Here is a 25,602-nt window from a genome sequence, read left to right on the forward strand (position 1 = left end):
CACGGACGTCCAAAGGGACCAACCGTGGAGAGCAGGAGAGCGGAAAAAGACCCATATGTGTAGCGGCAGAATGGGAAAAAGGCCCAGGCTCAGCAGTTCAGGAGTCAGGTAGAAATCAAATGCCCTCAGGCAGCAGACGTGGGGCGACCTGGGTGGTTAGGCGGGTTTCAGGACATCCGAACGTCAATGTTGAGCGAGGGCGGAGTGCAAGACCCGGAAATATATAGCCCAAGGTAAAGAGAGGGACCAGAAGGATAGCAGGCAGGAAACTAGGGACAGGACAGAGTAGGAGCGCCCTCTGGCTGCAGAGGGGACGTGACAGTACCCCCCCCCCTTCAGGGGTGGCTCCTGACGCCCATACAAATAAATAAGCTGCACAGCACTGGAGGGAGGAAAAACCTCATTTAACTGCAAGGAAACCTCCGGGTGTTCATGGCTGAGAGCTACCCCCTCCTCCGGGGTATAAACCTTTATTGGGTGGAGGTGGGGGTGGTAGAGTAGGGCTCTGGAGACTAAAAACAAAAAAGTACTCAAGCACAAACACAACCGACAAAAACCTGGGAGACCAGGGAGACAAACCACAAAGAACAGATAGGAACCAAAGTTCAGAGAAACAGGGAGCACAGGGGACCAAATAGGAGGGGAAACCAGCAAGAGAAATTAAAACAAAAGGCAAAAAACAAGATTAAAAAACAAAAAACCCGGGGAAAAAATACTGCAGACTGGGCAATAGGCACGTTCACATTCTAACACTGATATCGGAGTGGATAACCTGAGGAAAGCCAGGCCATAGTCTGCTCACAGACACAGATCCCCGGAGTGATATCCAGCGAAAAGAATGGAGGAACTCACCAAGCTGACGCTGATATCGGAGTGGACAATCCGAGGAAAGCCAGACCGTAGTCTGCTCACAGACACGGATGCCCGGATTGATATCCAGCAATCAGAATGGGAGAGCCAGCTCAACATTCAATCACTGATATCGGAGTGATCTACCCGAAGAAAGCCAGGTACAGGACCCGCTTACAGACACGGAAGATCGGAGTGATATCCAGTGATTAGAATAGAGGACCTGACTAATAAAAAAAATAGCCCAGAGCAAAAGAAAAAAGTTGCGGCAAGACAAAAGGCGCCACTTGCCGGGTCAGTAGGGGGCTCAGCATTCTGTCACGGACGTCCAAAGGGACTAACCGTGCAGAGCAGGAGAGCGGAAAAAGACCGATATGCGTAGCGGCAGAACGGGAAAAAGGCCCAGGCTCAGCAGTTCAGGAGTCAGGTAGAAACCAAATGCTCTCAGGCAGTGGATGTGGGGCGACCTGGGTGGTTAGGCGGATTTCAGGACATCCGAACGTCAATGCTGAGAGAGGGCGGAGTGCAAGACCCGGAAATATATAGCCCAAGGGAAAGAGAGGGACCGGAAGGACAGCAGGCAGGAAACTAGGGACAGGACAGAGTAGGAGCGCCCTCTGGCTGCAGAGGGTGTGACAATATAGTGAATGCACCTGCTAACTGAAACCAACCTTAGTCTGCCCTACACTAGAAGAACCTACTTCCTGTGTACAGAGAATTAGTGAGTCATTCAAGTGTCAGTGGGATAAATTGAGGGCAGTTTCTACAAGCAAACTCAATTTTTCTGTTTTCTGTCTACAACAGCAGAGGCGCAAAGTTAGTTTAAGTTGTTCATCCCTTCTTGCTTATTTGTTATATATTTTTTTAAATCTGGGGATTCGTTTTTTGTTTGATACTTTATCTAAAGCTACCTGAAAGTCTAAGTACTGTATATCTTGTTGTAAGGCCATAAATATAACATCTTTCACTAGGAATAAAAAACAAAACAAATTAAGAAGTAAGTCTATTTAAGGTTTTTGAGTGTTTTTGTCACAGTAAATGAGGCTTCTCTCACTTAGATGATGGCTAACTCCCTGATCAGTGGATGAGGAGACTGAGACCACCATTCAGAGTGAGGAATGACCAATGGGCATCTGGCGAGGTGGAGATGAGGAGTAGGAAGGATGCAAAAGATGTATGCAAAGAGAAGGGGACTAGGTATAATATTTATACTTGTTTATAAATAATATAAAGCCAGCAGCCATGTCACTCTGCAACTCACAACTGGCAACCCACTGAAGCTAAGCACGTGTAAGCCTGGTCAGTACCTTGATAGGAGACCTCCTGGGAAAAACTAAGGTTGCTGCTGGAAGAGGTGTCAGTGGGGCCAGCAGGGGGCGGTCACCCTGCAGTCTGTGTGGGTCCTAATGCCCCAGTATAGTGAAGGGGACCCTATACTGTAAACAGGAGTCGTCCTTCGGATGAGACTTAAAACCGAGGTCCTGACTCTCTGTGGCCATTAAAAAATCCCAGGGCGTTTCTCGAAAAGAGTAGGGGTGTAACCCCGGTGTCCTGGCCCTTACCAATTATGGTCTCCTAATAATCCCCATCTATGAATTGGCTTCATTACTCTTCTCCCCACTGATAGCTGATGTAGTGAGTGTTCTGGTGCACTATGGCTGCCGTCGCAACATCCAGGTGGGGCTGCACATTGGTGGTGGTGGAGGGGAGTCCCCATTACCTGTAAAGCGCTTTGAGTGGAGTGTCCAGAAAAGCGCTTTATACTGTAAGTGTAGGCAATTATTATTATTATTAATTATAATTGTTTAATGTGAGTGAGGAAATGACATCAGGAATGACTACAAATCATCGGAGCTTGATTGAAGTTGACAGTTATGATTCCTCCTGAACTTTCATTATAAACTCCACGTTGTAGCAGTTAATTGATCATAGAAGTCTACAGTACCTCTTCTAAATCTATGCAGGCTATCTCTTAGAATGCCGTTATCACTCTTTGTTACTAGAACTTTATATTTCCCAGGCTCTGTTTTGTCCCTTTTTAAAGAATTGGCGATACATCTGCTCCCCCCCATTAATAGGTACACTTCCAGCCTGAAGAGTAATTTATGTAGCTTTTATGCCGTTTATGAATAACTTCCCTCATTCCTTTGAGGAATCCACAAATGGATAATGTCTGTTTAGGAGAAGTTATTTATTTGAAGTCATTTGTCATTTTAATAATTCATTCTTCGATAAAATGTAAGTGTTTAGAACCGAGTGTGATCATCTTTTAAACTCTAGCATGTTATTTTTTTTTTCTTTTTTGCAAACATTGGCTGCATTCCCTGCTGGTCTTCTATAATAGGCCCATTTTTATCCCTAAGACACTTTACTATTATAGCAACTGATCTTTTTTTCCTATTGTTAGATTGAAAGAATCCATTAGCATTGGTTTAATCTTCCATAGCTATTCTTACTTCTAACTCTTTCTTGACTGTTATGATGTGTTTCATGTTGTGTGTGTAACTTAGTGAATGTTTTATCATGGTTGATTTTGCATTGTGTATGAAGGGCTTGATAGATGGATGCAGCAGTTGACAAATTAATATTTGGTTGCACTAGAAATCCAGTCTCTCTCATTGATAATGCACAGATCATGAGCAATTGTTGCATGAATTTCTTTGTCTTTTCATTTCATTGAAAGCAGTGATGTTGTGGGGGTCACTTGTATTAGCTGCCTCTTGTCAGGGAACCGGCAGGTAGTTTTCCGATGATCCTGTGCGTAGCTGTGAATTCTGCAGGATGCAGGGGCAAACAATCCAAAACCGTAATCCAGAAGCAAGGTCGATAGGAGAAGCTAGAGATCAGATAACCAGAAAGAGCTGAGACAAACCGAGAAGACAACCCAAAGGGAGGAAATCCAAGAGATGAGACCAAAAAGGGAAAAGTGAAGTCTAAAAACCTGGAAATCCAACAAGACAAAAACCGCGCACTAGAGAACTCTAAAGAAGGTGTCTCAATAGTTAGTGTGGTTTAGTGCGTGAGGGAACTTTAAAAACTGAAGGGAGGGGGACGTGGTTGGATAATTGGTCCAGAAGTGAGAATCCGTGGACTCCGGTGCCTGTGAGAATGTGATGGGTTCAGTTAGGAATGAGATCATGAAACAGTGGGTTTGGTAATGTAATGGCGTTTGCGAGGAGAGTGCGGGCCGTGACACCCCTGACGCCGAGCCCCACTGTGAACACCGCCACTGTGACCACAATTACCCCTTCTACTGCATCGCCTTGTCTGCTGCTTACTGCGTGCTTCATTCTCCACATCAAGTTTGAATAGAAGCAGCCCTGGATGACCTTATGATTAAGATGTGATGGAGGATTGAAGAATCGTGAAATTTTAATCTTCATGGGATGGATTGTTACTTAAATTGAATTGGAATTGATTGCTCAGAATTCAAAACGGATATGCGTGTTTGGAAAGTGAGACCCACGTATGTGAATCACGTACATTTTGAGTCAAGGAGATGACATTCATTGATACGAGTATCTGCGAAAATATTATGCATAAAGTAATGAAATATGTCCTTAGATTTACAAATGAGGAAAGGGTTTTGTTTGGCCGCTGCTATAAATAAGACAAAAAAGACCAAACCATGCATTTTTCTAAACACTCTAATTATGCAGTTCCTAAAAACAGATCCATTAATCTTTTTTATTAATCCATTAATATCTTCATGGAAGATCGGAGCGGTGGCTCTGTGGCTAAGGATCTGCACCTGTGGCTGGAAGGTTGCCGGTTCAAATCCTGCAGCTGGCAAAGGAATCCTACTCTGTTGGCCCCTGAGCAAGGCCCTTAACCCCAACTGCTCCAGGGGCGCTGTACAATGGCAGACGCTGCGCTCTGACCCCAGGCTCTCTCCCTGTATGTGTGTCTCATGGAGAGCAAGCTGGGGTATGCGAAAAGACAATTCCAAATGCAATAAATTGTAAAGGGTTAATAAAGTGATATTATAAAAAGAGCACACTGACAATAACAAAATGGCAAGAGGTTATTATACAAGAAGCAACTCCAAAAATCTATTTTAAAACAGAAATGAGCAAATAAATGTATTTTCAATTGGCATTATTTGCATTGTTAAAATGCTGTTATTGGCATTTTGTTTAAAGTTAGCAACTCAATGGCAATCCCGGACTTGCGCGGAGTTTTTTAGTTTGCTCGTCCTACATATATTATCCTCTAGATGGCGCTCTATAGCTGTTTTCAGACCATAGCAGGGCACTTCATGCGCATCGTTTCAACTTTACATCACAGAACCTCTTAATGAAGTTAATAGTCTGTTTTAAAGAACAAAATCAATCCGCATTATAGCATGACAGACCTGCTTTAGACAGAATGAATACATTTAAAATAAAGATGTAAAATGTTCCATGTAATTTTTGGTCGATAGTACAACAGGACACAAATGTGGCTATAATAAAGTAAAATGTGTAAATGTCTTAATATTTTTTTAAAAAAATTAAATCTTCTTTTTGCATATCCAAATTAAAAATTTTCAGAGCTTTTAAAACAATTAAAAGCATATTGTGGGCAGACCCTTAAGAGAACAGTATGTACTGTAGGCCTGGTTAGGATGTGGGCAGCTTTTTGTGATATGCCTGACGAATTTTTGGTATAATTGAATAGTAAGACAAAGTGTACTATTGATTGCTTATTGATAAGAAAATAAATGTATTCACAAGTTGTGGGAAATAAATGGAAAAAAATGTCATAAAAGTATAAAAAGCATTTAACCCTTGTTACATTTTAATACAAAGAATTAAGTTTATTAATTTGTATTAATTTAAAAATGTTCCATGCTGTAAACTGTACTGTTGATTATGGTCTACAAAAACACGGTCTTATAATTCCAAAGGTCTGGCTGATTCCCAACATTATGATTCATTCTGTGTGGATTTTGTACTTCACTCTCAATTTATATACAAAGTCACGCTTGAACAAAATAAAAGCAGGTTATGGTGCTGCAAAGTAAAATCATATCACAAAGTGCCAAAGAGGTTAATCTAAAATATTAGAACATAAAATCTCAGGGTTAGCCTAAAGCTGCAGTTGTTTCCATAACAAAGCACATTTTTATTAGGTGTGTAGTTGCTTGCTGTTACGTTAAAACAGAGGAAGAATGCATTTTCAATCAATTTCTGTTGCACTGAGTCAACGTGCAACAAAACCATACTAATATAAACTGACAGAAAGAGAAATGGAAATGTCTGAATTCTTCAGTTTTATTTAAGTTAAACACACATAAACCTGGGTAACTGGTTATTCTTTTGCCTTGCATAGATGTATAATAAATGTTCATTATATCATACTGTTACAGTGCAGTGTTTTTCAAGTAGCTTTTGAAATATAATCACAACAGTGAAAGAGGTTATTTACATAAACTATCGGGTGCAAAATGTTTTTTTTTCTGACGTTTCCTTGGTTTTTGCAGTCAGAGCCTGTGATTGCACCACCATTGGAAGATTAATTGAAATATTGTTCCCAGTGTCTGGGTGCGGTCATAGAAAAGTGTTACAGGTGGACCTGAAGAACAGTTGTACAGGTTATCTCAGACCTGTTATCTTTACTCATTACCTCAAACAATGCAAATTACTTGTGCAATCAGTTTTCCCTTAGTTTGCTCAGTTTGTTCTTACAATTATTCCTTGGTGGCACAGGTTTGATTACTTAGTCCCTTCATACGGGTTCCAGTTTTCTATGTTTTGATTCACCAAGTTAGATAATGTTATCACTTTATTGGCCATATGCAATTTCTTGTATTAGGAATTTGTCTTTTTCACATACTTCAACTTTCTCTCCATGAGACACACACACAAGGAGAGAAGCCTGGGGTCAGAGCGCAGGGTCAGCCATTTATATGGCAGCCCCAGAACAGTGGGGGCTAAGGGTCTTGCTCTGGGCCCAATGGAGTAGGATTCATCTGCCTGCCGCAGGATACAAACTGGCAACATTCTAGCCACAGGCGCTGATACAGAGCCACCACTACTTGGTTTTGTCATGAACAACAGTGGTTTGCAAGTCAGTTATACAATGTCAGGATCTTTCATTTGCAATTTTGTGCACCATAACCACTCCGAACCTGTAGCAAGTGGCAGAATATCCAATTGATTATTGTAAAGAAACAATAGCTGTAGGATACACTATGAAGCTAGGCAGAATCATAATTCTAATTTACTGCAGTCCAAGTTCATTAACTAACTGTTCATTACATGTGAATTTAGTCCTAAAAAAACACTTATTTAACCCTTTTAAATTTTAAAAACAGCATTTTATAAAGGATGCTGTCAATGTCATTAACTGCAAAAAATACGTAAACCCATGATATTAAAAGTTCAGAAACAATAAGGGGTGAATATTGTAAAAAATAAACATGATCAAAATTAGTGTATTATTTTAGTTAAGCATATGAAAGGCACATTGGTTTTCCATTATTTCCCTGAAGCCAGAACCGATTATGTAAAAAAAACTGTCAAACATGATTAATGACTTGGAAAGATATTAAGTGTTTGGCAGGTGACAGAACAGCAGAGTGCCATATGTCTGAGGACAAGGTAAATTTTTTATAGAGAAGCTACACAGTAAGTTATTGAACTGTGGAAATACTGAGTGGGAATGCAATACAGCTGTCAAAACATGATCAACAGCTTTGCTACCATTGAGTGACAGAGTGACACATATGTACAGTATATTCAGCATTAACAGATGAAGTCTACTGGGGATTTGTGGCCAGGTGGCATGGTCTAGGATTTTAAGATGTGTGCAACAGAGGAGAATTACTGCATAAATGACAATGTATGTTTAACACAATGTGATAGTATGACCAAAGAAAATAAGAATGAATGCACTAATTGCTAAGTGTTATATAAAAGATACTGGAGCAAACTGTGGGGTAGGTGTGGTGGGTCATGTCTTGATGATCAGAATTTTTTGCCATTATTCTTTTAAGGGCATTATTCTAATCTGGGATGTGTTTATTCTCAAAGTGTTCAAAAGACAAAGTGACAAAGTGCCAAGGAAAACAAGTAGCACAGAATCGGCTGTCACTATTTTATTCCAAAGTCAGTAACACGAGGTAATGGGAAAAAACATTACACAAAGGTATTATTTTGTCTGCCCCCAGAGAAATTAAGACATGACAAGTGTGCTTTGAACTGTTTTAATGGCTTATTTTTAATTTGTTGCCTGCTGATTTGTGGATTTTCCTAAGTTATGAAAAAAAAACAGCTAGAATAATACAAAAGGACATTTTTTGTGTAATATTCTGTCAAGATGTTGAGCTGCTTCTCAAGTAGTGGCTCTAAAGATGAGTCTCCTCTCACTTTGGGCTGGGAGTTCATTAGTTTGGGATGTTCAGATGTGTTGTTTGATACTGTATATTAGAATTTACTAGAATATTAAACAGAAAATTAGGACAATAATAAGGCCTGCATATTACAAGAAACCAATGACAAATGAGGTTTCCTTTACAGCCTGTTTGCAAGTATTATTATGTTTGGATATTTGGTAATATAATATTACTTCTTTTGTGCATAAAAAAACAACCTAGATTTACTTTTTTTGTACTCACCAGGCTTTTTTCTTTAAGAAAAAATGCAACACTGTTGACAAAGCAGCAATGACAGACCTTAATGACTACATAAATAGAACATTCATTATTTTAATCACCAGAAATATTTCTTATAGAGCAGCCTGTGTTTGGCGATAATGTACATGATGTAAATGCTGATCCATTATTCCAGTGAGTGACTGTTTATTTGTCTTTTGTGTCAATGCATTCAATGCATAATTTTTCAGAAATTTTAACGCATTTGCTATGGAAAACTGTTTAGGTTCCTATGAGCTGGGCTTTTCCAAAGGAGTGTCCCTCATCTGGTACACCTTCCTTAATATCCGAAGAAGTGCAATGCTATATTACATTAAGTGCCTCTGTAATTATGTCAACTATGTCAACAGTCACACTCTTCAATCCACATCCTGTTCTGTCAGGTAAGGATGAAACTGCAGATGGAGAATTTCATACAAGATCAATGAATTAAATTTATAATTTGTCTTCACTAAAGTGAAAAAAGTGAGTATTGGACAAAATATGCTAGAATAAAGGAAAGTAAAAGGTTTTTCAATTGCCTCTTTTTAGAAAAAATATAAATGACCTTGAGGTTCAACAGAAATGTATGAATTGGGACTCTTCTACAGAAACTATTATTTTTATGAGGGGTATAGTCTGTCTGTACAGATTTTCACGTGCACACTACTCTTAACATGAAACATCTGTTCATATTTATATTTATTTTTGGTGGTAAACTTAGAGAAAGTGGAAGATATCAATATGAGTTATGATACACACTAGAACATAGGTAGAAGGAGAACAAATGGTGAAAATAAAGAACAAAGCTGCCTTCAAAGTTCAAAAGACACAATATAAATAAAAGTCCAATGCATGATTCACGTGCCTCATAACTTAATATGACTCTGTTTTTTTATTTTTCTTATCTGCTGACTTGCTGCCAGGTGAATATATAAAGAAGGTCCAAAATAGGAGACTGGAGATAGAAAACAAGTGAATTTGAAATAATAATGAAAGAACCGCCTGTATGAAGAAGTAAATGCTGAAACAATTCTGAGGAAGGGTTAGAGGGGCAGTGGAGCTAAATGCAAAGCTTAGGGGAATTTACAGCATCCTGATGAACCAAATAAAGGAGAGTCTGCTTTCTGGGCGATGGTGCAGTAAAAGGAACAAATCATCTCATTTCTTGTTCTTAGAGAGGAAGATAAAATGCTGCCAGCTGGGAATGTGCACACAGAGAACATGTACTGTAGTTGAAGATAAACATGTGATGGATGAAACACTGCTCACAGCATGCGATGGGGATTTAAACCCTCTGCTGTTGAACAACCCTGTCATAGGTCGTTAATTCTGATACTGTCTTTATCCAATTGGATGTGGAAGTACCCTCAAACAACCTGAGATTTTGTTTTAATTAAAACAACAAATAGACATTTCTAAACTGCGGACTTTATTGTTTCACCCCTGCAGGGTTTTCCTATGTTTTTCCATCTATGTCTGACAACTTCTGGCCTTTTTCCATGCTTAATTAAAAATACCCTTATGTAGAATGTAGGTAATGGTGTAAAAATTGGCATTCTTTATTTTCTTTCGATTTTGTTTTATTGTTTTAATGTCAAGAGTCAATGGAGACTTAAAAAGAGTGTCTTAGAAGAAATAAGACATTATGCAGCCCCATGCCCTAGTGTGAAAAGCACTCTTCATTGTTTTTTGGAATATGTTCATTACAAAGGTTCTAATACCTCAAGTGGAATATATGAGTGAGCAGGTATCATCACAGCATGAAAGCTATTAAAATGAAAACGAAAAATAATAATTTCATTTTAGAATGAAATGACTTTAGTCAGCCACTCGATGCTTTGGTGTTGTCATTTTATATTATCAGTAAACACTTTCATTTGTAATAGGTACAGTGGGTGGCACAGTGGTTAGCGTTGTTGCCTCACGGTGCTGAGACTGTGGCTTCCAATCCAGCACTGGGGTGCTACCTGTGTGGTGTTTGTATGCTTGTACCTGCATGGTGTTTTGATGCTCTCCCTGAGTTTCTTTTGGATGCTTTTGTTTCCTCCCACAGTCCAAATAAATACTGGTACAGTAGGTTAATTGACTTTTAGAACATTTGTCCTACAGTAGGTGTGTTGGTCTGTGTCTGTGTCTGCCCTGAGATGGACTGGCCTTGAGGTTGTTGCTTGTCATGATAGGCTCCAGCTCCCCCGCAACCCTGAATTTTAGAAAATGGATAGATGTACTGTATAGCTACTGCAATTTGTACTATGAAAAAAATCACCCAGATGAAACAGAGGTACCTTCCAAAACACTGTTGTAAAATTGCATCTTGCTGGGGAAATGTGAAATGTGAAAAATAATGTATTAGATTTTCTTTTAGAAACAGTTCATACAAATTAAACGAAGGCTTCTTAGTGGACCTGAGGTTAAATATAAAGCCAACTCATTGTGGCATGAAACAGGGCTGTGGATTTGATTCTGCGGTATTTTGACAAGTTCTTGTGAAGTGACTTTTTAAGAACTGAAATGCAGCTCAGCTCATGTTGAATGTCTTCATCTTTCAGGTGATGACAATGCTTTTATTTTCAGGGCTGATGGGACATCGTTGGACACTTTAAAGCCAATAAGACAAGGATATGGGGGGTGTTTTCTTTCTTCTTCTGATGTAAATATTTCCAAGGGTTATCCCAAGGAGGATGAACTGGTGAGTTTAGTACTTTCAAGACCTCTAAAACCATATGGTGGAGGGCCTTGAACTTAAACAAGCTTCTTTCCAAAAAAAGCAAAAATAATCTTAAAATAAAACATGTCATTTGAAACCTAAAAGTCTGACAACAGATCCATATTGTTACAACAGTATAGCTTGCAGCATATCATTGAAGGAGAACGGGAATATCTTTGGGCTGGGAAAATACAGGAAAAACATTTATGATATGCAAATTTGGGACTACAATATGCCGTCAGTTCAGCATCTGGATGTCAACAAGGTGTTGGGCTCATATCCATCCATCGATTTTGTAACTGCTTTATCCAATCAAGATCCAAGGCAAATATCTGAAATTGTATGCCTGAGACTCAAGACCTGATACACTGGATAAATGTCTTATGAACTGGAAAATAGAAGAAAAGACAAGTCCATTTTCTGGCTCCAGTGTCATCATCAAATAGCAATCAGCTCTCAGGTCTTATACCAAATAAGCAGCAGTCCCTAGAACGAGGCAGTATTAGTGGCACAATACAGGCACCATTTTGTGACTGAAATGAATGTTATTCGTTAAATCAGTCTTGCAAAAGCTTTTGGGCAAAATTTGGCAATTCTGTTCTGCAAACACACAGGTATTAAAAATAATTTTTAGGAATGCGGTACATCATTTAATTTACAGTACCCGGTTACTGTTGTGATGTATCTATCATGACATTAAACTGATATCACTTAGCACTGATAGAAATAATCTTTCCACTTAGAATCTTTTACTTTAAACTTGCTTCACTAATTTCAGTAAGTTTAGTAAACAGTTGAGAACTTAAAAAAGGAACTTAATTGTAATCAATTGTTCTGAAAACGAAAGTTTCGTGAAATCCTGTTATAAAATCAAATTGCAAAACATCACACATTAAATACAGAAAGTGTGGTAAGGTGGCAAGAGGATTATGGATATTTAGTCCAGTTTTAAAATATTGACCAAAAATGATTTAATTTACTTAAAAGTTATTTTTACTTGGATTGTCTATGATTATAATTTTTAGAGAGAAGTTCACAATGCAAAATAGTGGCCCTTTCACTCTATGCAAGTATAATTTAAGAAAAAGAAGTGTATGGATTTTAGATTTTGATTATTTTGAAAGTTGAATGTTTGTGGTTTCATTTAAACTAATTGATCATTCATGACTAGGATATGCTTGATTGACTTCGTGGCATAAAGACTCAATCACATCATCAATGTGAGCGGTGACTGGGCACAGGTGGTAATTTAATCTGTTGTTCATGAGGTATAACCAGTTTTAGTTATATTGAGATTTGGCCTAACCTGCCTAACCTGCAGTGAGCAGTGACCAAGGGGCAAGTGCACAGGTGAACAAGGGTTGGAGGAGGGATGCATGAGGTGAAATGTGAAGAGGAAGAGGATTGGTGTATGATGTATTTAGCTTTGAGAAATGACGCCAGGAATTATTAGAATTTATTAGATCTGGAAAGAAAGGATTTGTTGCTTATTTAGCAATGCAATCTTGCAAGATGGGAATTTTATTATGCTGTGGACTTGTCACACATTTTCCTATCTGATCTCACACATCTTCTGTAGCTGCACTTGTGTAGATAATGCTTTGAGTTTTATTTCTATATTTGTACAACAATTATGTCATAAAAACGTAAGATTTATACCTGTGAGAATAGGAAGAGAATCCCGCAGGGCGGCATCTGCTTAGTGCAAAGGATTGCAGATGTATGGCTTGTATTGTATTGCTCCCAGTGGTTGGCCACACACATCATTTACCTATGACTTTCACAGCCCTTCTGAATTTATCAGCCCTGTTACTGACAAATGGTAATGAGCATAATACATTTACCTATGTCATGTAAGTTCAATAAAAAAGTATTTTCTAATTTTCCTGATAAGGCATCTGTGAAGTTGTTGTTGTAAGTAATATTTTTTCTTTAAATCCTCAGTATATTGAGGCTTGTAGTTGTAAGTGTGTTATACATGGACTTCCTTTGCAGGGTTCACGTTTCCCAGGAAAGGAAAACAAATCCTTTGCCTTCTTCCGGAGACATGCATAGTTCCACGGAACGCGTTCCAGAATTCTTTTACAGTTTATTCGTTTACAATCTCCATCTGTCTGATTAAATTAGGTCAAATGCATTCTGTGCTTATTCTGTGACTGCAAGGAAGAGATTTGGTCACCTTAGTGATAATTACAAGTGGGCTCTGTGGGATCCTTTTAAAGGAGAAATTGTGTGAAAGTCCAGTTAATAGGTACTGTTGAAAAGCGATACCTTTGCATCTGGCATTTTAATTTCAAGCACAGAAGACATTTTAAATGGTGGATCAAAGGGCATTACAAGAGTTCTAAAATATCAAATAGTGTTGCTTAGATCCTTTGCTTTGTATATCTTTTTTTTACCTCTAATTTATGCTAATTGTAATTAGCCTTATACAGTTTAATGAAGACTTTTCAGGGCACCCAGCCTAAAATCTGGCGATGCACACTCATTCCCAAAGAAGCATTTGAAAACCCTCATTGAGTGGGGAATGATTGCCATTTGTATTACAAACTTTTTTCAGCCTGACTAAATCACATTTATCCACATGGCCTGTGGGGTCTAATGGCTCATAATATTTAACAAGATGGAGAAGATGAGGTGTAAATAACACCCATTTCAACTCAAGCTGCAAATCATTCACAACCAATCACCTTACATTCATTATTAATCATGCCCTTATCAACTGCATCCTGGCACTTGCAAATTTAATTAAATTATTTTATGCAAATTATATACACACAAAAGAGAGACATAGCATTAGAAAGAAGACCTTTAATTATTCCATCATTGAGTACATCTATGTTTTTCTGTTTTCTCAAATTGTTTGTGACATTTTCTTTCCACCTAATTATGAAACAGATTAGTGATAATTAAATCAATTTGTGAACTAAAGTGCTTACAGATTCTCAAGGTCACTTAACAGACAAAAGTAATAGGATCTTTCCTTCTTAAACACTCTTATTATGTTATTATTCTTTTGAGTTGTGGATTTCAGTTTTTCTACTTTTACAGACCTCATGTAGTAGTAGTGAACTTGTACCATACTGTAGCTTTGCTTTGTGTGTCAAAAGAAAAATGCAAAAGATATTTTATTCAGGATATAAGGTTAATTAAATTTGTATTGAAAATATTTTAAAATGTGTTTTAATGCCAAAAACCCTGAGACTGAGAGAGTCCTTATACATTTCTGGGAAATGAAAACAAGATGAAAAAGTAGAAGTATTATATTCAAGCTATGGAATTCTCTTTCAGACTTTGTCTGCAATCATTGTTTATTTTTTGTCTTCAGCAAGAAATACAGTGATTCCCACGCTGTCAACCAAGCTATAGATGTGCTGTTCCCTTTTCTTTTTCATTTTCTTAACCCATATTGTTAGTGTAGTGGCCTTACCCTCAATGCATTAATTAAAAAATATTGGAAAGATGGGAATGTTGTTCTCATTTTGTATTTTGGGATTTGGTAATGAAAGACTTTGGATCATAGTATAGCTATCCGCACTGTGTCTTAGCTTAATACAACTAACAGCAATACATTTCTGATTTGACACAATTTCACAATAAGTAATTAAAGTATTGTAAATGAGTCTTAATCTTCTGTACATTTTGAGAAGAACACTTTTGAAATTGTATAAAGGAAATATTCTCATCTTAACCACAGAAGGGCTTGTGCTCATGCTGGACTTTAAAGCATTACTTTTGTTACTCAAGAAGAACTTTTAGTACAGGCAAGGGTCACTTGAGGGGATAAAAGAAAGAGATCGGAGAAACTTTTGTCCACTGTTTAGCTTTAATTTCAGATGACAATGATATGTCATTACAGAATGTGCCAGTTGAACATAACAGAAGTGTGATATGTTGTTCATTGCTCATAGATTAACTTGAACTTGAACTTTATTGCCATATGTAACCGGTACATGTACTGGTACAATGGAATTCTTATTTACTTGTTAAAACAAGTGTAAAAATACAAAGTGCAGACAGTGCATCAAGGCAATATACAAACAAACAGTAGGCAATGTACAAGTAAACAAGTAAACAGTTTCAATGTAAACAATGCAGACATGTAAACAATGACTGGATGTGCAATAAATAAGAAATCATAATGATGTTGATGGTGTAGGTGCGGTCCGAGGGGCATGGCTAAATGTGTTCGCCAGTCTCACTGCTTGTGGATAGAAGCTATCGAGGAATCTGGTGGTAAGTGTCCGTATGCTTTTGTACAGTATCTCTTGCCTGAGGGCAGTGGGATGAAGAGCTCATGCCCGGGGTGGTGATGGAAAAATATGGAACGCTTCACAAATTTGCGTAGAATTAAGTTGTCAAGCTCTGTTGACCCTAATAACCAAACATGCTCCCCAATTTTTGCCAGTTTTCAACACTTTGACAGAAATTCATTTTTCTCTGCAGTGTCGTGTCAGTTTTCTCATTTCCTCCAGAACACAAAATATACAATTTCAGACACATCTGTCCTGTACTTCATATTCTATTATAAAAATACCTGGCAGACAAGAGTGGAGTGTTTTCCTGATTGCAATCTGAACATGACTTACAATATATTTAATTCATGAATTTATGATGATGCTGAACCAGACGTTTTGAACCCATCTGTAAAATTTGTATTCTGCTATGAACCTTATAGATAAGATATTCTGTTTAATTAGAAATGAGTGCCTTCAGGGTACTAGGTGGCTCAGATTGTTTAAGTGTACTGCTTGTATTACCAGGGTCTAGGGTTTGATTCCACTGATAAGGAATGCAGTTCCCTTACCTCCATGCTCTGCTCTGCTCTGATGGGAGTGGCTCTGGTGCCCAGTGCATCCTGCTATCCAGAGTTATATTGCATTCAACAGAAAACCATAATCAAGTGCTTATGTTAGAAACAACAGCTACAGAGTGTTAAATAATATTTTGGGTTATCTTTCATAATTGGATTAAGATATCTCATAGTCTTAAATATAATTCCTGAATACATTACTGTATTATAAAACACAATTAAACTTTCATGGACTTCATGGTCAGGGTTACAGTGAAAACTGTACATTGTGTACTGTAAATCTTTCCTCTCATCTTATGCTGTCACTGATCTATCACTGCTGTTCATCAAGTGTTTGTCCTATAGCTATACAGTTTACTCTGACCTTTGTAGATGTACAGTGCCAGTATAAATTAGTTGTGTCTGTCATTTGAAAAAGGCCAGTGGCCTCTCTAGGTATACTGTACATTATACAATATTTTGTGTATCATGCTATGTTTCACGTGAGATGTAATGTATGCTTGACTAGATTTATATATTTTTCACTGTATGGAAAACTCAAAAAAGGGCACAATTTGAAATGCACTCATTTGTCTGCACTGGACGTGTCTTCATAACACATAACACTTCATAACACATAAGGAACAAGTAATAGGTTTATAACATGCTGAAAAGAGAAGAAAGAAAACACAACATTTTGGCCGTGGAGCCTTCTTCAGGTGTTTCACACCTTCACACCTGAAGAAGGCTCCACGGCTGAAACGTTGTGTTGTTTCTTTTCAGCATGGAATAAACCTATTACTTGTTCCTTTGCAGCCTACGCATGCTGAAGCAGCTACCCACCTGAACTACTTTATAACACATACAGTATATTATTTCTTATGTTCTTCTTTCAATGGTTTTAGAATTTCCTACTGGAATCAAAAACCTGATTAAACCACAAAGAAATCTTTAATGTTCATCTCTTAAGTGAAGGAGAATGTTGACCTAAACGTTGCTTGTTTTAAAAATCATAAAAACCGCAGTATTTTTACATCCTTCTAGTGAGCCTATTTATAAAGTGTGACTACTCATTCGGCCTTATCTACACATTAGATTATTCCATTCTCTAATAGAGGCCCATGTCTTTGAAGCTCTTAGAAAGTACAACTATTAATCATTTTGGACAGAAAATGGTAATGTGCCCTCAGTGGTTTATTGGGCAGGATCCCAATGTCTGTCATTAAGAAACTGCTCCTGAATGATGATTGTTTTGCTAGAGCAAAGATTCCCATGACAATAGGCACTGTTTTTTCCTGGGACCTTTTTTTACAGTGTGTCTGGTTAATAAAGCAAATTCAGAAGCTAAAACATAACATGATGCTCAAATTGTGGAAATTTGTGAAATCACTGGGGATCACCCTCTTCTGCTGCAGTAGGGGTGGTTAGGCTTTAAGGTATCAGATCACAAAGTTTATTATCACTTGGAATTTAAATCACGTAAGAACACGAGACAGATTACAAACGTCAAGAGACTTTGACTCACCTAGCCTGTTTAGTACTTAGTTTTTAATTGATCAATAGATCGTAACTTGAAAGACTCCAAGTTCAACAACATGGCTCTTGTTCAACAACATGGCGGGGTAGTTTGTTCTGTACTCCAACAACCATTTGCGTACAGGGTTCTTAAGGGTTCCTAAATTCAAAGATAGCTGAGAAAATGGAATGTGTTTTTGGCAGTAATCACACAACAACCATTTTATGTTTAATCTACATGGACATAACTACCTTGGACTCCAACACGTGATACTTTGTTTGTGGTTTTGGGTGTTCCTCATTATCTCCTAGCTTACAGTCATCTGCCAAGTTGATAAAGCTGGACATATTTTTCTAGAGATATTGCTCTTTTTATATGCATATGGCTTTCAACTGTAATTTTACTCACCAAATTAGCACAGACATTATTATAAGAATATATGGAAGGGTATAAACAGGAAAAGCCTTCAAGTGTAAGCATCTGGGTAGTTTGACTTCATTAGACCTGTGTGAGTCACATATATAATATTTCAAAAGTGCATTGTGGGTTTCTGTTTTTTTTTTTTGGAAAGTGGGTTCCACTTGGTTTATGTTTATCGGAAAAAAATAAATAGTAATTAACCAAAAATAAACAGCTAAAGATTGTGATAACACTTTTTCATGTTACTGGCACGTAAACCATTGCTCAATCTTAATTGCTGGTGTGATTGTTATTCTTAGTCATGACGCACACAGGGCACACTAATCGTTGTTTTTATCTCCATAGATTTTCATTTTAAACAGAGAATAGTAAGAGTCACATATCACATTCTTTTAGCTGGATCGAATACTTTCACTTTCTGAATCACTGATTCACAGTTCATTCGTTTGTCAAATGAAACTGCATTTATTGAATTAAGTATATGAAGTGTGTTTTGTTATTATTCTCATTTACATGATGCCCTTGAAATATGTAACAAAAAATTATTGCAGCTTCATATAAATCTTTAGTAAGTTCAATACAACTACAAACATCTTTATATAAGAAAAGTAATTGTTTTAAAGAAGACCAAAATTGGCTTTGGAAAAGATGATATGATATTATTCTTTCATGCATTACATTTCTTGAAGGACGGAAAGAAAAAAATTAACTCACTTAAAAACAATGATAGTGGTGTCAGTTTTTACTTTTACAGCATGCTAAGTTGGCTGGCTATATCTAGTTTTAAACTGTATCTTTGGGCTTTTCAGATACACTCACTAAAAACATGGCTTTAGGCTTCCTTGCCTGTTCCATGGCGAGTGATTGAGAAGATCCAAGTACAGTCTGATCGATTAGATCAGGTGCTGCCATCCCTCATCCCGAAAAGCTACAATTCAGCAGGTCTTGTAGGTCACCCTTAAATCGATGTGTAGACATGTGGAGCACCTTTTTTTTAATCAATTTTAGCAGGTTAATGAGTTCAGTTAAGGCATCTTTGAAAACTTCAAGGTGTTGGTTTCTTTATTTAAAATGACCTCTAAACTATGTATTTATCAAATCACCTGCTTGAGTGTAAAAGAAAGATAGTTTCAAGTCTGTAGAAACTGATGATTTAAGGGTAACCTATAAAAACTGCTGGATTGTGTCCCTCCAGGATCATTATAGTTTACATCTGGATTGGAAGATATTTTGTTAATGGGTCTCTGACACGGCTTAGTCCTATTATAGCCAATTCAATTGTGACGTGATTGACTGCAGAAAACCACGTACTGTAGGTATCAAGCAAAAATGGCCTAATCATTCATATCATAATGCTTCCTTCTCTATGAGAACTAACCATTTAATGTTCCTGCCGTGATAAAAAAAGAAGCTATTAATTTGGAGGCTCGGTCAGTGTGAATGACTTCCTCCACTTGAACGAGTTTGTTCGGGTCTGTTATCAATTTACCAGGCTTCCCTTTCTTCTTCCGTCTTATATTGTGATCTGTTTTACACATGTAAGGACTGCCAAAGGAGACAGTACAAGAAGGTGCTATTCAGAGAAAACACAATATTGAAACCAGGACCAATTGGACACACACTATATACTCTAAAATATGTTTATTAATTAAAAAGAAATAATAACATACATTTTTTATGGCAAAACATTGACCATTGATTTTTAAATAATAAACATATTTTGAAGTATAAAGTGTGTGTGTGTCCATTTGATCCTGTTATTGAACATTTCCATTTAAACTTCAGATGAAAAATTGTCTCTCTGATAATACTTTCTCAAAAGGCTTGATATCTGCAATTTATGATTAGGTCTTACTCTAGACAATTACATGCATAGGGATGTTTCTTCTTTCAGGTAGCAAATACTGTAGCTACCACAGTGCTCAGCAGTGAACCTCCTCTTCTATATCTTTACAACCATGACTCTAAAATTCAACTGTCTTCTTTTCAAAGAAGAATAGGACAGAGTGGGCACTCTGGAGAGCACATTTTGAACCACCTGGAATCCATGTCTTAAACCTTCAGTCCTGGTTTAACAACTCTACTTGGTATGAAACATGCTGAAAGTATTATGACATTTTTAATCTAGGTGGATGCTGCACATTGGTGGTGGTGGAGGGGAGTCCCCATTACCTGTAAAGTGCTATGAGTGGAGTGTCCAGAAAACTGTTATATAAGTGTAAGCTATTATTATAAGACTATTATAAGATTAATGAAGCCAATTCATACATGGGGATTATTAGGAGGCCATGAGTGGTAAGGACCAATGGGAAATTTGGCAAGGATGCTGGGGTTACACCCCAGCTCTTTTTGGAAACACCGTGGGATTATTAATGATGACAGAAAGTCAGGACCTCGGTTTTATGTCTCATCCAAAGGATGGCATCTTTTTACAATATAGTGTCCATGTCACTATACTGGGGCATTAGGACCCTCATAGACCGCAGGGTGAGTGCCCCCTGCTGGCCCCACTAACACCTCTTCCAGCAGCAGCCTTAGTTTTTCCCAAGAGGTCTACCATCCAGGTACTGACCAGGCTCACACCTGCTGAGCTTCAGTGGGCTGCCAGTTGTGAGTTGCAAGATGAAATGGCTGCCTTGTGTGCCAAAATAGCAACAAGATTAAAAAAAATTCAGACACATTAAAACCTTTAAAAATAAGTAAATAAATTAAAAGTTATTTAAGTTAATAAGTTAACAAATAAGTGGCAATGTGTGAACTAGGATACGACACAGTTTCCCTCAATAATGCTTTTATTATTTTATTATTTTACTAAAACAAACCCAATGAAAAATGGGCATTAAAAAGCATGCTTTTGCAAGCCTTTTTTGTGTCTTAGGCAGATATTGAGTATGATATTTGATGCATAACAATGCTTTCTTAATGTTTGGACTAAGACACTTGAACTTCAGACCCTCATACAGAATACATTCAGAATAAATTGAATAGAAGACAAAATCAGATACGCATGATAGATTAGCCAGCAATTGCAGATCAGATGAAGTGTCTCCTATTCCAGTTCTTACTTTACCGCACTCAGACCAAGACAAAAAAATAATCCAATTTGATTAATTAGATTTCTCTGCGGAAGCATTTTTGCAAATCAGAGCTTCTGCAAAATTCTGTTTATTATATCTTCATCAGAACCTTTTCTACTGCAGAAAGCAAGCACATTATCCTCATTTTGATCCTTCAATGATCTCTTCAGGATGCATTAGGTTAATATTGCGTAATATTGTGTAACTGTGGTTTACCTTCATATCACTCAGTTTATTTGATTTGAAATACAGATTCTGTACGAATAGGAATTTGTATGCATGTAAATGTACATTAGCTTGACTTCCTTGACACAATACAACCCTTTCCAAAAAATAAGTACAAAACTAAAATAAGGCATATGCCGTTTAATGCAATAGCTGTTGTGAAGAATGCTGAAGCATCTTTTTTCTAGTAGTCTAATAGCATTTCTTAAATGGTATTGAAATGAACCAAGGGATATTTCAACACTTTACCACCGTACAGTATAGCAGAAGCATTTCAGAATTCTGTGCAGCAGCTATAGTACAGGATGCTACATTGGCTTTTACATGCATATTGATATTTGATATACAGGATTTGTATAACAGGATTGAATTATGTCCCTAACAACATCTTTCTCCATCAGCTTGACAAGAGCTTTTCCACTTTCCACGTATAGCGAACACTAGTCGAACAACAGGATTTACATGAATCAAATAGCTTTTCAAATAACTGAAGCAGTTTGAACAGCAACTATCAAGTCTGTTTAAAAAAGTAAAAGTCAAATAGCCTTTGCATCCTAGTGTCAAATCTCATATAAAGCTATTATATTTTAACTATAAACCTCACAAACATTAGGTAGCAAATCATGCAAGATATGCAGTGGTATAAGTAATGTATGACATTATGTACACACTGTCTGAAATTATATAAAGAGGGAAACAAAAAGAATCATTTGATTAAGCCAATACATATTGTCTCTTTATACAGTACTTGTGATAATATGTAGTTCAAGATCCAATATAAATTGTATATACCTATACATATTTTGAATTATTTTTACGAATAAAAAAGTCTTGCATTTCTAAATAAAATCTGAAAAAGATATCTGAATTATACACCCATCTAATCTGATTAAGCACAATAAGCACAAGGTTCAGTGGCGTTCTGCTCCAGAACTCAATTTCCTCTCAAGGTTTCTGAATGTAACAGTAAATGCTGAATGTTACAAATATAGCAAGAGAGTAAAAAGCTTTGAGAGACATTCCATGTAATACTGTACAGTACATAAGGTCCAAAGAGGCTCCCAGCTTTTAAATTATTAATGTAAGAACTATTAGTATTTGTACATTTCCTAATCATATTTTGTATTCCACATACACTTTTCAAATTGAAAAGCATGCAGCGATTCTGACCTGAGAATGCAAGCATTTGAGTTTTAGAGGTCAATAATCCCTCCATTAGCATCTTTTTCAGGAGCACAGATCTGCAGGCTTTGCTCCAATGCATTGTGTATAAAGCTATCTGAAAGGCACACAAGGGAAATCTGTATTTTTAGACAAAAGAGATTTAATGTTTTTTTTTTAGAAGTGAGTGCGTCTAGCACAATCAACCTACAGTAAAACCAGTCAATAGAACAAAGCCATCAGTTTGGCTGGATCTCAAAAGCATGATGTTTAGGGGAATAATAAAAAATCCATGTAAGAAATTAACTTTTCATTTAATACTGTATGTGTATGAGCTGCTAAGGTTTATTCCAGTGTAAACAGTGCAGAATTAGCTGGATCCTATAAGCAAAGAAAACAACAACAAATAAAATACTGTACCTTGCTGTAAATACCAAAATGGTTTTCCTATTAAAATCATTTGTATTAATAAAACTATGCGTTGTCCGTTGAACCACAAGAACCTTATTTTTAAATAAAGAAAAAAAATAAAGGTGATAAAAAAGTTAAGTCACTGAGATTTAGTTGTGTAAAGTGAAAAGACCTCAACAATCCAAGACTACATTTTGCCCCTTAGCTGTCATCTAAAGCAATAAAACAGAGCTTTTAGTTTATTGTACTAACAAATAGTTTGTAGTACAATCTGTATTAAAAGGTAGATTCCTGCCGTGAACTACTTTTGATTAATATGTAGAAAATTTTCAGCACTAAAGAGCCCAATAAATAGAGATATTATTAATAATGTTTATGGAAACATTCATTAAATGTTTTTTCACTTTTTTAATCTAAAAGCCTGTTGTATTCTGTAATTAAACAGCTTCAATGCTAACAATGACTGATGTATTTTCAAACTTTGTATCTTGTATCTTTATAATTCATAATATAGGTGGGTAAGTATCATACAGAACCAACAGCTCAACCAAATGACACTTTTTTAAATTTGTTGTAAACAAATTTACAGAAGGCTATGTTTTATATTCCTATCCTACATTCTTCTCTGCTTTCTCTTGCAGGGAACCAGATAGGGCTGTTAAAAGGAGGTAGGTAAGGGAAAGGAAAACAAGCAGAGACTCTAATCCACTTTCTCTTCACACATGGACAATGAATGTGGTGACACTCCAATGACAAATGGAAAGATCAAGTTCAAGTTCAAGTTCAGTTTTACTTTTTTTAATACCAGCCAAATGCAGGTATACAGTGGATAAAATATAGTTCCTCCTGGTCCATGGTGCAAATACATAAACATTGTAGACAGGATACACATAGAGCAAAGTGCAAATAGTGCAAATTACTAAGGCAAATACATAATACAATATACACAAAAACACTGGGGGAACCCTGTTTCTGGAATTGGAGTGGGTGCAAGTAGATTCCAGGGTGTTGAAGAGCCTGACAGCCTGCAGGAAAAAGCTGTTACAGAGTCTGGTGGAGGTAGCCTGTATACTGCGTACTGGAACAACTTTTAGCACCATTTTTTCCAGACCAGGATCAGCCACTGCATCCGTGTGCACCGCCATTTGGTTACCAAGATGCCTTCTCAAAAGAGTCAGTTCTTAGTCCCTAGTAGTTCCTACCATTTCCTAATAAAAAACCAGTGAAGATAGCAATCAGGAAATGACTGGTACCTGGTCTTAAACCTTTCTTTCAGAAGGATTCTGCTGTGATAGAGTGCTTTTTTGTATGTACAGTATGTGACTGATGTGTTTTCAGATGTAAGTGGCAGCACTGTTCTGATGAGCCCCAGGATGGTCATCGACAATTCTCAGATTACTGTCTCTCAGTCACCTTTTACAAGTGAATTTAACTGCAGCCCCCCAAAAAATCCAATCTGCAGGGCTGGTTTGCCGCTGAGATTGATCATAAGTTGTCGGATTCATTTTTAAAAGATGGTGCTTATAGAAAGACACAGCTAGCCATCATCATGATAGTGCAGAAACTGTCTGGACAGATGCATGTTTTCTTTAATTTTCAAGCTGGTCTTGTAAGGTTTGAGTCAGAGAAGCAGGCTAATGTAAGGAGCATTGGAAACTCCTGTGGGATTCCAGAAACAGGACCAGAGGCTGGCAGCAAAAAAGTTCCTCTCAGCAACTGAACAGCCCTTAACCTTCCCAGGGCCTGGAATGGATCAAATATTAGAATGCTGCCTCACAGACTAATGGAAAGATTCACTAGATGGAGGATTGTTGTTTGCTACAGGCGAAAGTTATTTGTAAGTGTTGGATTTGGAGAGCCTATAAGCTGGTTCAAAGTTTGATGTTATCCAGGTCAACCCTCCTCACACACATGCACACACACTTTCGCTTTGAAAGACAGCGATGTGTTAATGCTGTTAACACATTAAAGATGCTGTTAAAGATGCCATATTGACATCTTTAAGAAAACACTGCGTGGGTGAGTAAATGCTATCCTGATATGTAAATAAGCATACATTTCTTGATATTTTTGGAAAGAATTTAATCTCAGAAATTTAATTGCTTGAATTTAATCACATTAAGATTTTTATTTCACTTACTGAAAAATAAATCTCTGGAGCAACAACTCTTTTTTTGCTAGATTTTACCTTACTTGACATATTTGAAGACTCCCAAAGTTAAGACTGCAAAACTCAATGGATTTCTGTATGCTGATGGATTTGGTTAAAAATATATGGAATGTTGAAGGTCTTTTTTTTCTTGAGGGGAAGCAGTATTACTTACTAATTCTTTGAAAACCTTTCTGAACATGGACACATTAAAAGGAGGTAATATGTAATTAGTAAATGTAGGATCAAGGTGAATAAAAATGTACACATTCATACAATTGTCATACTGAATTTCAATAGAAACTAATCACTCTATACATAGTTTCAGAAAAAATTAAATGCATGGGTTTTTGATATTGATTAAATGTTTTTTGCATCCTTCTGATTAATTGATCAGTCATGAAATATGATTGACTGTGATACACCTGGGTGACTTTGATTATTGCATACACACTACAGTAAATCACCTCATTAATGAGTAAGAGGATTGGGCATGGGTAATGACCTAACATTTTGAATGTACAGCCTTGTGAAATTCAAGAAAGAAAAACAAAAAAGGGAAACAATACACTACACTTACTCAAAGAATGAAGCCTTTTCTCATCTGAATGCTGGAGCCTGGAATACTGTATGTCAGCACACTGTAACTTGGTGTCTGGGGTGTTCTCAGCCAGTAC

At 37.1% G+C, this 25,602-nt stretch overlaps 1 long non-coding RNA gene across 1 annotated transcript; it reads left to right on the plus strand.

Annotated features, from left to right (window-relative positions):
- The first annotated feature begins 491 nt into the window (after positions 1-491).
- LOC148650350 (uncharacterized) lies at positions 492-23,813 on the plus strand. The gene is made up of 3 exons (XR_015925836.1): positions 492-1,010; positions 11,042-11,156; positions 23,418-23,813. It is a non-coding gene; the product is annotated as an uncharacterized LOC148650350 (long non-coding RNA).
- The last annotated feature ends 1,789 nt before the right edge of the window (positions 23,814-25,602 follow it).

Source organism: Lepisosteus platostomus, chromosome 13 (genome assembly GCF_059453375.1).
Source record: "Lepisosteus platostomus isolate fLepPlt1 chromosome 13, fLepPlt1.hap1, whole genome shotgun sequence".
Classification (NCBI taxonomy): Eukaryota; Metazoa; Chordata; class Actinopteri; order Semionotiformes; family Lepisosteidae; genus Lepisosteus; species Lepisosteus platostomus.